At 31.5% G+C, this 15939-nt stretch overlaps 1 protein-coding gene across 3 annotated transcripts in view; it reads left to right on the top strand.

Annotated features, from left to right (window-relative positions):
- Positions 1-9631, top strand: part of LOC127723146 (ankyrin repeat domain-containing protein 39-like) — a 32230-nt gene extending 22599 nt beyond the window's left edge. For 2 of the 3 annotated variants that reach the window (XR_007991899.1, XR_007991901.1), the window contains exons 10-12: positions 4170-4870; positions 6362-6468; positions 9179-9631. The gene's annotated coding sequence lies outside the window, so the exon portion shown is untranslated. The remainder of the gene's footprint in view (positions 1-4169; positions 4871-6361; positions 6469-9178) is intronic. The other variant, XR_007991900.1, reaches the window with a different exon arrangement.
- The last annotated feature ends 6308 nt before the right edge of the window (positions 9632-15939 follow it).

Genomic DNA, 15939 nt, shown 5'->3' with positions numbered 1-15939 from the left:
TAGAATTTCACATACTGGATAGAATTCTGTCTACTGTTGAAGACTTTTTGTCGAACTCTAAATGTCTTTTGTGTCGTTGGGCTGATGTCTCATTTACGCATACCACTATTCTTCTTTTATTCATATAAAAATTTAAGAATAAAATTAATAAAACACTTTCATAGTTTTCATTTAAGAAAACATCCACATAGATGTCACATATCATGTCACAGTTAAACATAGTAGCCTCACTAGGAGTAGCATTTTTGATTTCATAAATATCAATGAACGAATTGCAATACAGTGATTTGATAACAAAGTCAGTAGAATGTCGTTCTTTAGCGGTGCTATCAAATCTGTATTACAGAATCTAGAGATAATAAATAAGAGATATAGATAGCATGAGACATTGAAAATCAAGGGATTTCTGTAGGGAGTTCTTAGACTTCTCAGTTGTTTTTATACCCTCATTAATCATTATCTTTATAATAGCATGAACAGTCAAAATTTGTTCTCAGTCGGTCCTCCTGAATTACATGCTGTTCATATTATTACTACAATATAGATTAATTTCTTGCACGAAAGTTGTATACGTATTAAAATCTAATTCTTGACCTTAAAAAAGTTAACGCAATCTTGAAATGTCCGTAAAGGGATAATATACAGAATATTTTGACTGACATTGCTTAACTAGAGATTGTTCAATGTAAAAACAAATTGGCCACAACTTTTATGCTTTTTAACAAGCAAGTCGAATTAGGAATTTTTTCGCCAAAAATCGTCCATCTTATTAAAGCTGTCAGTAATTATCAGAGGCCATGATTTTCCATTTCTAACAGATGTACAATTAATGTAGTATACTATTTTGTTTGTTAGAGACTTAAAGTACTTAAAATCAGTGTTTAAAGGATATTTGCCATGTTAAATCTGCTTGTTTTCATGACAATGCTGCAATTAAGTCACGTCCAAAAAGTGGCAGATAACAGATAGACATTTTATTCCATCAAGGCAATAACTCATCCTTAACCATTCAAATCACATTTTTTCCCGCCAAAATATTTTTCCCGTTTTACCTAAATGACTCTTTTAAAATGATGTACAGTTTAAGTTTGATGCAATTACGTCAAAAAATCCTACAGAGTCCCTACTTAGTGGAAAACAAAACATCATTATATAATCCGTTCACAAACACATTAAACTTCCCACAAAATTTTTAAAATAGTTATATTTTAATAGTCAAATGTAAGTTTGAACATGAATGATTTTGATTTTAAAATGTTTACTTTACCTTTTTTTATTAGTTCATTCGCTTAACCATAAGTTAAGTTCCTGCTGTTTTCAACACAGAAATAGTTATGTTGGATGAACATTGTTAACATACATGATTTTGATTAATTTGTTTGAAATTAAAAAAAAAATGTTTTTTGTTGTTCTTTTAATGTTTTTTTATTCAGCCATGCTGGATCTATTTGATCACTCTGGATTAAGAGATGGTGCAGAATTCTAAGTTGATGATATAAAATGAAACTAATTATGTATTTTTAAGACTTGCAGAAACTTTATACAACATTTTAATCACCTACTGCCAACTTTTGACATGCAATTTACCCTAAAGAAAATATTGGTCGAACAGCTACTTTAACTTTTATATATACACATGCATATAGTTCCTTTGTAAATCAAAATTTATAATAAATTGCTATTGATGAATTAATATGAAAAACTGATATATCAAACCTTATCAGTTGATAAGAATTATGAAAGTATTTTATCAATATGCTTGTGTAAAAAAAAGAGGGACGAAAGATACCAGAGGGACAGTCAAACTCATAGATCGAAAACAAACTGACAACGTCATGGCCAAAAATAAAAAAACAAACAGACAAATAATAGTACAGATGACACAACATAGAAAACTAAAGACTAAGCAACACGAACCCCACCAAAAACTGGGGGTGATCTCAGGTGCTCCGGAAGGGTAAGCAGATCCTGCTCCACATGTGGCACCCGTCGTGTTGCTTATGTTATTACAAATCCGGTAAATAGTCTAATTCGGTAAGTCACATTCGTGAAAAGGGAAGGGTACTGTAGTTACGACATAAGGAACATATCCGATATCATCTGTGAAACGGTTATTCCATAACGGTCAACCAACTCGTGATGGCGTCCTTAAAATTTACGAAGGGATGACTTCAACTTAACCATTTGGAACTCTTGGTTTAATAGTTAAAATTTGTAAGTTATTTAATAAAATTTGGTACAAAATGTATATTGATATCAATGTTGATTTCCACACTTTTTTGATATGATACTATTCCAATTCGTTCCTTAAGCAAGTAGGAGTACGAATACAATATAGTATGATAGACAACTGTCATTATTTACAAACAATTTTACTTAAAGGTGGGAGTTTTAACTGTGGAATCACCTCAACTTTAATTCCAATCTTGATTGACCACAGTTAATATCTCTTGTATTACATTATTGAATAAACATTTTATTATACAACTCAATTTATATCTTAATATAATATTTATTGTCAACTATTGACCTCAGTAGTATACTTATAATCTCTTTTGACCTGTACTTACTAAACACTACGTAAAATTATTCTGTAAATTATGTCTCAAAGATGAATGATTAAGGATTAAAAAAATGCAGTGTTATAATAATTTGATATAAGTCAACGATTTAGGTTAATTTAAATTTAATTATCATTAATTTGCTGGACACAATAAACAAATATGCATAACTCTAACCTTGACATTTTCTGCAATCAAATTTATTTGTTTATTTCCCTTTAGATTGGTATTGAACAGTTAAAGGTACATGTATTTGAATTTAGGATTTTTTTTCCCTCAATGACGAATGAACACCAATTTTAATTAAAATTAGTTATTTAATTTCTGTTGCTGAATATGCGTATTTTCAATGCTTCTTTCTGGAAATTATTAAGTTAAACTTCAATAAAAAGAATAAACCATACCTTCATTTGAAAATTTCTTTTTCTAATCATGTCAAAATTATTTATTTGGAAAAAAGAAGATATTAAAAATCAGTACCCCTTCTAAAAGTTGAAATATCATAGGAATTTGTATAAATATTGAGGAATTCTCCATCTTTGGGCAATACAGTACAATTTTGTTTAGTTATATAACTGTATTATGAAAATGAAATAAAACTGTTCATCTTCAGAGTCATATACTTTTTATTAAAAATCAATAAACGATCCTAAGATGAGTTAAAAAAAAATGCTTACCTAATTATCTTTCTGAATTTAATGCAAGAGTGATATATCAATTCTTTCAGTCTTTCCATCAGTGATTTTGATAACTTTGATTGTCAGAAGTACCTTAGAAGAAGTACATTTTTTTTCTGAGAAATGCATGAGCTGTAAGGGTGATTTCAAAAAGGAAATATAACACTGATAATTTTTAGTGAAATACATGTAATAACAAAAAGGATGACGTTCTGCATTTCAATCCTTGTGTTGTCTGTTTTTTTTTTTCAGTCCTTTGTTTTTTTTCTCTGTTAACATTTTCGATTAAAATCACTTATCCAAAGTTATGATTGTTGCCTCTATATAAATGTCTTACGGAATCTTGTATCAAGAAAAAACATTGAAAAAAATGAGACAAAAAAGATGTCCAACTACCTGTTGCTAAGGAATTGCTAGATCACAGCACCGACGATGCTTTAGTCTTATCAAGGGGTGGAGGTCGGGGGATGTGGGCGGCATTCTTCATTTTTCTTTGCAGATTTGAAAAAAAATAAGATGAGGAAATGTTTTAGGAAAAGAAGTACTCTGCTGGTAGAGACAACAAATGGATGTTATACATGCTTATCTACACTCCCCTTCCATTCCTTCTGGTTGTTACTCTTTTTTTTTATATATTCATCGAACTAGTTTTAGCACATAATATAACAGAGGATCATATTTTGTCTTTTAAAACAAACATTGTACCACTGTGGATAGAATCCAGACTTTCTGCCAAAGTTAAATAAAACGTTGCCAACTAAAACGAAAGCCTACACCACAACTTATAGAATACAGCATGCATACTTCATTAAAAGGCACTGTTACATAGAAAACATTTTCAAAGATAAAAGTGTAATTCAATAACGTAGGTAAGCATCAGTCTAATAAAAATACCACCAATAACATATTTTCAACAAATGTACTATTTCAGACTTTTCGCTGTATGACTTGACCGTTAGCAGATCTTTATTACCATCAACAAGATCTAGGCTGAAAAAAGGAAGAAGTGTTGATGGCACTAGCATATCGTCCCGAGACCAAAATACAGATAAAAAGACTTCCTCCCCTATTTTATGTGGTTCAATGGTTGGTATACATACAGAGGAAGATAACCAATCAGCGGCTAAGAAGCCACAGAAAAGTTTATCCTTAGATTTAGGCACACAAATGTGTTCTTTGTATAGCCAACAGATTGAACGTCTGCGACAAAATAAATGAGATACCTGTAGAAGCAATCCTATTAATCATGAATCACTTGATACGTCGACTGATGATAGAAAAAGTCAGCTTATCAACACAATCCTTCTACAGCTATTACTAATCCTGGTGTTATAAAAAGTTTAAAAGGATTTTTTGGAGTTTCCAAAAAAGTGACAGAAATAAAAGTAATTTCACAAGAAAATTTGCTGAAGGAATCCTGGAGAGTTGGAAAGAAAGAGTTGTATCAGAAGCAAATAGCTCCGGTGATTATTTGGGATTTTGGAGGTCAAAATATTTTCTACAGTACTCATCAAACGTTTTTGACTTACCGTGCAATCTACATACTTGTGATAAATGGTAGTAGAACCCTTGATGATCCATGTCCTTTTGAGCAATATCTTCCTGGAAGATGTGGACACAAGACAGCAAGAGGTAAGATTTGAAATTCCTTAGATTTTCAGAAAAATTTCTAATAAAGTCTACTTTGATGCTGCCTAGGAAAAAGAAGACTAATAATTTCCATGTTTGCTAGAATGTATGAAGAGAACAGTTTTGATGAATACTTGTCTTCTTTATAAAAACATATTGGTTTTTGACCAAAGTAAAACTATACAGCTGTCTGATTTATTTACCATGTAACAAAACATCTAGATAAAGTAGCAAAAACATCTAAATAAACTTATACAGTAATCAAGCGGCAGCATACAGTACTCAACAATAGAAAGTTATCATACTATATGTCAAGCTTAACGTCGTCCCGCGTTAACACAAATTAAGATGTGAATATATCAAACAGATAGTTTAAAACATTTCGTTATAAAACAATATATTTTATAATATCAACTGAAAATTTTTCTCTATATACTAGTGAAATTCATTTCCCCAAATTACATGACTTACTCATTGTTCTTTTAATAACATTTAGAATTTCTCATGGTATGGAATACTTTTCCCTATTATTAATTCCTTTCCTAGTCTTTATGTTCAGTTCGCTTCTGCATTTCTCAGTTTAGTCCAAATATTTTCGTTTGCAGAAAACTCTTATGATCCTTATAAGTTAACGAAAATGATGAGTATGTTGTATGTACTTAAATGAATAAGTTGTACTTTCATACACGTGGTTATTTTCTTTCTTATGAACGAAAATCCTTAATTTTATCCAAATCATTCTTCATAAATGTACTTCCATTGAATTAATGTTTCCTCGTACTCTTATATCATGTTATTTGCGGATATCTTTTCCGTATGAAGTGACCTTAACCTTAATAAAGGCACCAGTAGTATACCGCTGTTCGAAATTCATAAATCGATTGCGAAAAAAACAAATCCGGGTTACAAACTAAAACTGAGGGAAACACATCAAATATAAGACGAGAACTACGACACAACAGAAACACAACATTAAAATGTAACACACACAGAAACGAACTATAATATAACAATGGTCATTTTCCGGACTTGGTACAGGATAATTTAAACAAAATTGGTGGATTGAATCTGGTTTTGTGGCTAGCAAAACCTCCCGCTTTTATGGCAATGTTAACAATAAAATTAAAACCTCTCGATAGGAAATCGACAAAAGCACAGCGCATGCGCGTAGGGACAAATAACAAATAACAAATTTAAAGATATAAAACTGTTTATACCTTATATTCTAACAACTTTGATGACAATGTTAAATTAACAAATAAATCAGGTCGTTTTACCTTATGGTATGTAAGGTTTGTTATAGCTCACTATCCGAGCATTGATTTTGCATATTGATGAAGGCCGTATGGTGTTCTATATTTCCTTACTGCCACTTCATTTGGTGTCTGGTGGATAATTTGCCAATCATACTATATCTTTATTTTTATATTAAATGTAACATAACATCACTAATTTCTTACATGTCTGCTCTGGCATTTATTTATCCAACTACAGATTATCTAAAGTTTTGGGCTAACACCATAATAACATATTGTAAAGGAGGTGGACAAGGATATCCAAAAATCATGATTGTTTTGACCCACAAAGACAAAGTGAAGCCTGTAAGTATACTTTACAATCGTCTATGTAACAAAAAGATTGTTTGTGTTGTTTAGCTTGCGAATCACAGATGGCAAAAACTATTTGTGATGTCTTGTGTCGTTGAAGCTTTACAGCTTATAAATTCTCAATTGACCGAAGAGAAGATGCGTTAGTGCCTCATGTTTCATTGCAAGTATCACAAGCTTAATCAAAGTGAAAACATATCACTGTGATATTATCATGCACCCTTATTGTTCTGAACTGACGCGCTGAGTCAGTTAATAGTTCCATTTCTATCTTCTATATCAACTTAATTTAATGAAAAAAATCTACATTATTCGGGACTGTGGAAAAGTATGACATTGCTCTTTTTTTTAAATAACCGGTTTTTAGAAATCATAGGATAGAGGTTTGCAGAAATCTGAGATTGGAGTATTAAATATTTGTTTAAAGTATTTAACAAAGGCATAGAAAAAGAAAAGATGTGCACATAATTTAAAAAAAAAGAGGTTGAACGAAAATTTTCTTGAAATAAAACTAAAAAAGATTGTTCTATAGAAAAATATACACTTTATAAATTTTGTACGTATTAATACATTCGATTGACGCACAGTTCATAATTCTATTGTGCTGTACTTTTGTACTGTTCTAAATTATTTGTAGGTTTTTGTTGTTATTCTGTGGTTTACATGTTGAAATGTACTATTATATTATTTATTTATGTATTTCTCTGTCCTGAGTTATCTTGCATTTATATGTACTGTATTCCTGTCACGTAATGCTGACATTTTAGCGGTATTTTTAACATTACCATATAAGCGGGAGGTTTGGCTAGCCATAAAACCAGGTTCCACCCACAATTTTTCTTAAAATATCCTGTTCCAAGTCAGGAATATGGCAGTTGTTATCTAATTGTCCGTTTCTATGTATCTTGGCGTTTGTTTTTGTAGCAGTTCAGTGTTTCGGATGTTTGGTTGTTTTCCTCTTATAGTTGATTTCTTTCACTAGGTTTGGATTTGTGACCCGAAAATAACATCACTTCTGTCCCTTCCCATACATCAAACGCTCCATGCGCTCGAGTAAAATGAAATTTGTATACGTAGTTTTTTGGGAGAGAGGTTTGTAAACAAATCCTTTATTAATTAAGTTGTCATGATAGTGCATTCATTCTAATGAGATGGTCTTCAAATCTTGGTAGTTTTTTTTAAGTACGTTTGTGTTGACATGAAATAACATTGATATGTTATTTTCTGTAAATTGACTGTTTATAAAATTTTCAAGTATTCGAAACAATAGTGCTATTCCTCCCACAGGCATATATTGCCTTAATCGTATTTGGTGAATATTTTAAAGCTCTTCATTTTCGTATTTGATTTGAACTTTGATTAGTTTTAAAAGCCATGAAAAACTAAGGACTAAACAATAAGTATTCACTTTAAAACCTACATTGAAGGGAGGTTCTACAGAAGCACCATAAGTAACTGCTTCCCTGAGTTTTTCCAATAACTGGGATGATACCACTTCCGTCCTCGATGGTATAACCCGCCCATTAGTCAGCAATTGTTGTGTTTAAATGCATAGCATTTATATGGTCATTTTCTGTAAATTTTTCTTTAATGTTTCGAAGCACTAACATGAGGAACTTTTGTTCTACTCCCACGAATAGATGGCCGTACCAGTATTTGGCACACCTTTTCGGAATGTTTGATTTGTCTTCCAACTTTTGTTACTCGAGTGCAAATAATGTGTCTTATGGAGACGAAAATCGCATCTGGTGTAACAAATTATAAGTCTAGTATTTTTTTAAAGAAGTGTTTAGCAAGTTTTTGTTTTTTTTATATTTTCATACAGAGTTAATAAAATAGACGGTACCAAGATGACTGTATAAATGTGTAAAGGTTGGTTAAATCTGTAAAATAGTTTATTCCTTGACATAAATAACAGATAAGAGTGGAGTATGTAAAGGGGCATTAGCTGTCAAATTCATGTTCATCGATTTGATTCAAATTCTCATATCTGACTTCTAACATACTGAAACGTATTTCAAAATTATAAAAAGTCTAAAATTAACAATTTACAATGCTTGGACTCGATAATATGTATCAGCATTTATTGTGTGTATTTTAGTCTAGAAGCCATCTAATTAACTATCAAGGTGACCTCCGAAGACTGTCGACGGTCATATAACCCGATATAAATTGAAGGTGACATGAATACGGATTCAATGAGGTCTAATTATTCACTTGCAAGTGAATAATTCATCACCGATGTTTGTCAGCTTATTTGACAAAATTGAACCAAACAGGCTGATAAAGGCGAATAATTATATCACTATTTCACTGTCATTAATGATTGAACAAAAACAAAATTATATTTAATTTTTTAAATCTCGAAGCTTATGCCCCTTTAAGCTTTAATAAGTGATTATTTTTTTGAATAAATCTGTTCAAATGTGGTATCATTTGAATAGAGATTCAAATCAATTATAGAATTAGTAGCATAATTTCTAAGCTGTCTAATAAAATGATAACGTATAATGTCTCTGTACAATTTTTTAAAATGTTTTTAGTATCGAGTTTTATCGTCGTACAATAAGTTTTCAAAAAAAATAGGTATAGGAATATTTTGCTATAATATCAATAACGGAGTGTCGACTCTATATACTTAGCATTTTGGTGCTGACATTGCTTTAAACGAAATATCGATTAATCAAGTTGTCCTCCTTTATAGGAAAATATTGAAATGAGAAGAAAAGAACTGTTCGGGGAAATAACAAAGATGTTTGAAGGGACAGAAGTGACAGCACATTTGGTATTGGAAGATAAAATATTTGTAGACGCAAAAGACAAACTTGACCTAGAAATGACAAATATCCGAAAAAATATAATAGATGAAGCCATGGCTCAACCTTCATGGGGACAACATTTTCCTAAATGTTTCATTCCCCTTGAAATAGAGCTGATTAAGTTTATTGAAAAGAAAGTTCCCATTATAACAATGGTGCAAATGAAAAAGATAAACTCGGGACATCCAATTAAACCTTTAACTGATTTCGAGCTAAAGGTGTTCCTCAAATTTCAGCATGCCATCGGTAAATTATTATATTTTGATGTACCAAATTTGGATCAGCATATCATTTTGTCTCCCACGCATTTAATCGATGCGTTTAAATCAAGCGTTTCTGTGAAGGCGACAAAAAAAGAAAAGATTTGTGGGACGTTATGAGTGAGAAGGGAGTGATTTCAAAACAAGCGATAGACGAATTATGGAGGCAACATAAATATCACAAATTTCAAAAAGACAAGGATCATTTGTTAGCAATGATGAATTACCTAGATATCTTGGTGGAACCAAAACGATATGATTCCCAACATAACCGAATACTGCCAGACTTTTACTATGTAGCAAGCATGGTTCGTACAACAGATGACACTGGATACCTACAATCCATGTCGTTCATGCAGAGAAACATCGGCATAGCATTTCAGTCAACATCATTAATAATTTCCCCGGCATTGTCATTTAGATTAATAAGTTACTGTCTGAGTATTTGGAGTATTAAAACATATGGAGAACATGATGTAAAAATGCTATTTCACAGATGTGCAGTGTTTGTAATAAACACATCTCTTGATATGTATATCAGTTGTGAAGATGACCAGATTATAATTCGCCTTGTACATTCTAGAAATCGATCTTTTATAATGAAAGATTTGGCGTCCAGTATCAGTGAATGCTTGGCATCTGCTCTTAATAAGATTAGCCAGCTCTATATCAAAAGCAGCAGTGAGCAATGTGACATTACCACAAAATCATTTGAAATGAAGTTATGCTGCAGTGCATCTGAAGAGCCATGTTTCCTTTCCATAGATGATCTCAGTAGTATAGGCGGCACTTGGTTGTGTCCAAGTCATGGTATTGAGCATGGAATGTAAACACTTACATCTTGGATTACTACAAAGGTAATGAATTCACTCGTATACAGTACTAGTGATCAAACTACGTCTGAGTTTTTAGTACTTCTTAAAAAAAATGTGTTTGCTTTTTGAACCATTTTATAAAGATGGAAAGTAGAAGAAAATGAAATAGAAATATCCTGAATTAAAAACCGACCGGTAAATTATTATTGCAATGTACCGTTAGTTTTATAGTTCTTAAGATTTCAAACCGCCTCGGTGGTCTCATGGTAGTGTGTTCGCCTCGAGTGTGGGAGGTCATGGGTTCGAACATCGACCTGGTCAAAGAGTTTAAGATTTGTATTTGCTGCTTCTCTACTAAGCATGCGGCATAAACGAGTAAGAGTAAAGACTGGTCGGCTCGGAGTCAGAATAATGTATCCGGGTAAGGTGACATCTCTTTTTGATGAATGTTACCTTGTGCACATTAAAAACCCGGCTAAGCGTGTTGGTCTAGTACAAAGTAGGGTTAATATTCATATTACATTAACATGTTCTCGTCCTGAATATGCATATTAATTATTTGCTACTAGACGTAAAGCAGCCACCTATCATCATCATCATCATCATCATCATCATCATCATCATCATCTTAAGATTTTATATTAATTTTTGATGATGTTGTATTTTGTGGGTTATCATTTGTTTTAACTGGAAACTTGATTGCAATATCTCAATATCTGTACGTTAAAAAAAGTAAAATAAAAATACCGAGCTCCAAGGTATATTAAAAAAATAGAGGTCCATACAAACTGACAAAATCGATCGTAACCAATCAACGGAACGAGTAAAAAACAGCTGTCATATATCTACTGTCAAAAGATTATATTTGTTTTATGTGGGGCGTGCATAGCGGGAGACGCTCCCCCTGTTGATTCATCCAGTCTCATTCCTTTTTGGGTTCATGCGATACACTCAGTGTTTGTTTTACAACTTGATTTGTATCTTCTAACTAGATCTATGAGAATTGACGATATGTAAACTACTGTTACCTATTCGATAGAAGATATAATGAGGTTTGATAAAGATAAACAAACAATAATGAAAATATTGATGAAAGGGATGAAAATAAAGGCATCGTAAGCACTTTTATATTTGACGAACAAAAAGGACCAAAAAACGTCAAAGAAGGATAATACGGTTAACATTAATTGATACACACAGCTGTAACACTGAAGTTAGACAATTAGACTCAACCGTTCCTGCTCTACATGTCAAGTATGAATTTAGTTGAATGATATTATATGATTTATTTTTATAGATTAGTATAATCATAAACCAAATGCCCCTTATAGAACGTTCTAGATTTATCTTTAATCCTATTATAAAAGGTTTTTACCTTTAACTAATCCAAAGTTAAAAAAAAATTACGGTACCGTTACAAGCTGTACAAGAAAAAGTAATATAACAAAAATACCGAACTCCAAGGAAAATTCAAAACAGAAAGTCCCTTACCAATGACAAAATCAAAAGCTCAAACACATCAAACGAATTGAAAACATTATATTGACAACAATATGTGAACAAAACAAACAGACATAATAGGAGATTGTTAAAAATAGGAATACAGCAGCCAACATTGTGTTATAATCTTAATCTCTATGAAAACAAATAAATATGTCAACAAAAAAAAATCAAAATAGCATATAGACAGAGCACATAGACAGAGCACATAAGCAAAAATGAATGACAAGAACATAGAAAATTACCATAGCACAATAACACAAGACAGTATGTATAAGTACCGAGCCACGCCAAAAGGATGTTACCAAGAAAGGACTAAACAATAAAGGTTAATAATTTACACAAAGACAAATAAAGGAACACTATAACACGTAATTAAGATGATAAACAACGTCAGCACCTAGAATCAAGACCATCATGTAATATTTGTGAAGTTGATACGGAATAATTATCAACAAGGTCTTGCTATCTTCCGATGAACTTTTTTTTAGAAAAAGAACGAGACGTTCTTTGACATAACCCTGTTTTGTCAACTTTGGTGGATTAAACGGTGGTTTCTGGTTTATGTATTTTTTCCATTATAAGAAGCATCCAAAATAGACATACCTTGAAGTAAATGAAAATAACACTTTATAAATGTGTTACGTCCGAAATAAAATTAGTTTTAGAAATATGAGAATATTTACATTAAGTTATGAAATAGGCATGCATTTTGCATTCATATTTGATGTGATGTGAACATTCAAGTGTCTAAATTATCTGAAACTGTTATTTGTTTTCGTTATGGCCATTTTCACGATGAGGTAGTATATACATTGAATTTTGTAATGATTACAAAATGGACGGAACAGTCAATAGACTCAACCATACGAAGCAGTGGAGTATATTATTTTTGACCAGTCCTTCCGTCAGTCCGTAAATCTTTTCTGCTTCCGGATTGTAAATCAAATACTTTATATATCGGATTGCAACAATGCTTGACATAACTACCTATTACGTCTGTTTGTTTTGTTCACACATTGTTGCCAATATAATGGAATTATATGCGATTGTCATACAAGTGTGAGGTTAAGCTAACTATAAAACCAGATTTAATCCACCATTTTCAACATAAGGAAATGCATGTACCAAGTCAAGAATATGAGAGTTGTTTTCCATTTGTTTGATGTGCTTGAGCTTTTGATTTTGCCATTTGATAAGGTACTTTCCATTTTGAATTTATCTTAGAATTCGATAATTTTGTTATATTACTTTTTACATGAATATATGGTTACAGTCTTAAAGTTCATTCTACAATTCGAATCAATTGACTATGTAAAGTAAAATTCGAGTCGAAGTTTAAGTTGTAGTTCATGTGAATGTGCAAAACTGGGATTGTACCATCATTAAATAATAGTGACACTTTACAAATTACGTGCGTCAGAAACGGACGTTGTGTTTTTAGCACTATTTTTTTTATACTGAAAATGATCAATACAAAGATCAGCGCTTTTATATTACATATAATTCTGCTTTGGTTGTTTTCAGAAAACAGAGAAGTGCCAATTGAATTGCCCAGGTATGATAATCGATGTGATATACTACCATTTTGATAAATTGACTTATGTCAAATCATTACATATGTGATTTTCAAAACAGGAAGAACTTTAAAAATGCTGAAAAATTTAGTTTTAATGAAAAAAATGTTTCAAGTGTTTAAATACAGATTTGTAGGATTTACTAGTCTATCTATCAATAATAAACATGCTTTACGTCAATTTTAATGACATTAAGATATTTCCCATTACGGTCATAACGTTATGTATGTACATAGAGTTTCAAGGTATCATTATTCAAATATTGTTTCATGTTTTCTGTAGATTGCTTTTAAATTTGCAACATGTGTTATATTTAAGTCAGTTTATTATAATCCTTACCGAAAAAAACAATTAAGTTATATTGTAAGTAATTTTTTCTTCTTCTATTGATTAAATTTATCAGCGAACATTACATGTTTGTATAGTCTGCGATGATTTAAAAATCATACATCACACAGCATCTTTAAATTGTAGACGGCATGTTTCATGATTAACAGTGTATAGAGCAGACATTCAAGAAATTTAAGTAGGATTATATAAGTACCCTACTATCATTACATGATGTTACCAACAAATGTATTTATTAATTAATGTAATCCCAAGTCAGGATCCTCTAGCCTTTGTTAGTCTTGTATTATTTTTAATTTTAGTTTCTTGTGTACAATTTGGAGTTTAGTATGGCGTTCATTATCACTGAACTAGTATATATATTTGTTTAGGGGCCAGCAGAAGGACGCCTCCGGGTGCGGGAATTTCTCGCTGCATTGAAGACCTGTTGGTGACCTTCTGCTGTTGTCTGTTCTATGGTCGGGTTGTTGTCTCTTTGACACATTCCCCATTTCCATTCTCAATTTTAATGACAACAATATAATACTAATAAAAGTGCAATTACATTATAGTCACCAAGTCCACAAAAAAAAATATCACTCCAAAACGTTGATTATTTACATGTATTTTAAAACAGCATCAAACACATTGTTATGTAAGTATAAATCAAGTAACATGAAAGGCTGTATTTGTCTGAAATTTCTTCAAAAATGAACTTAGCACACACAATATGCAATACTGATTATAGGTAACAGTATATACTTCTTAAGGTTGAATAAGGTGATACATCGTCAACGTACGTTCCTGATATCAAAATCATTATGCTTGGAAAAATATATGTTCCTATATTTGATACATAATGCAAGTAACTTGAATAGCTAATTTTCTTCATTATAGAATTGAAAGGTTTGTTTGATACATTCAAAATTAAAGCAATTTACAATAACATTTTGCATAAAGCGCAAAAGGTAATATTTTAATAATATACGATGACAATCTATTGTTCATATTTCTAATAATGTTTTTTATTTACAATACATATAGGCTAATACCGCTGCTATATGTTCTGAAGACATCATTAACTCAGTAGTCAATACTTCGGTACTGACATTATTTAAAGATAATAAGTATCATGTTGAAGAATAATGAGGGCGGGGCTAAATATCACATTCTGTGGAAGCTTTTACATAAATTGAAAACCGAAGACGTAATCAGGTGATTCGTCTCGTAGTCAATTAAAATTCAGTATCTATGAATTGCACATATACTCATGATACTGTAAATATGTCGCATATAATAAAATGAAATAGTCTGAAAGATTACATATAAAATTTGAATTCTTGGTAATTAAAATGCATTGCTATCAATTCTTGAAGAAAAAAAGAGGCGAAGAAAAATAGCTGGAATACATTGAAAAAGCATAAAGTGCTACAATTCTATTGCAGAATTCTTGAGTGAAGTTCCTTCAGCTTTGCATTTACGGCGACTGTCTCTTCTGTTTGATGTAGACGAGATCCGTGTATTAGTAATACATCTTGGGCTATCATACACTGCGTGGAGTGATCTGTATAAAACGGAACATGAACCAGAATTACTAAAATTTGAAGCCTTGCGATGCTGTTTTGAGAATTCCGCAATGACATTCGATGAAATCAGAAAAGCAGTTGAAGCAGGAGAAATACAAAATCCTCATACTATCTGCAAGGTAAATATAATCAAATGGAAAAAGTGTTCAGGAGTGCATTTTTTGGTGGTTTATTTTAGAAACACCTTCAACTTATAGATTAATTATAAGAAGAATAAATATATACTGCTCAAATAATTCGATGATTTTGCTATTCTCTTTGGACCGTATAAACACTGATTTCTAATAATGGTAATTTTGAATCTAATCATATATAGTTTACGTTATTAAAAGTTCCCGATGCACGTAAATCCAGATAAGCTCTTCAATCTCATTTTTCGTAAAGTGTAATTTTCATTTCCTAACACTAGATCGACACGGCTACTGCTGGACAATAAGTCCCCGATAGTATCATCAAGCCAGTAGGTATAAAACCACTAATTCATAGCCCCATTGCTTTCTACGTTAAATTCTGCAATTTCAAGCATTAATGGCTACTTTGTCTTAAGTTCAAATAAAGTGGCAGTTATTTCAGGTCAAAAC

The sequence above is a fragment of the Mytilus californianus genome, unplaced genomic scaffold (genome assembly GCF_021869535.1).
Source record: "Mytilus californianus isolate M0D057914Y unplaced genomic scaffold, xbMytCali1.0.p SCAF_13, whole genome shotgun sequence".
In the NCBI taxonomy this organism is placed as follows: domain Eukaryota; kingdom Metazoa; phylum Mollusca; class Bivalvia; order Mytilida; family Mytilidae; genus Mytilus; species Mytilus californianus.
Note: the sequence above shows the minus strand (reverse complement) of the source record. Positions and strands in the feature narration are given on the sequence as shown.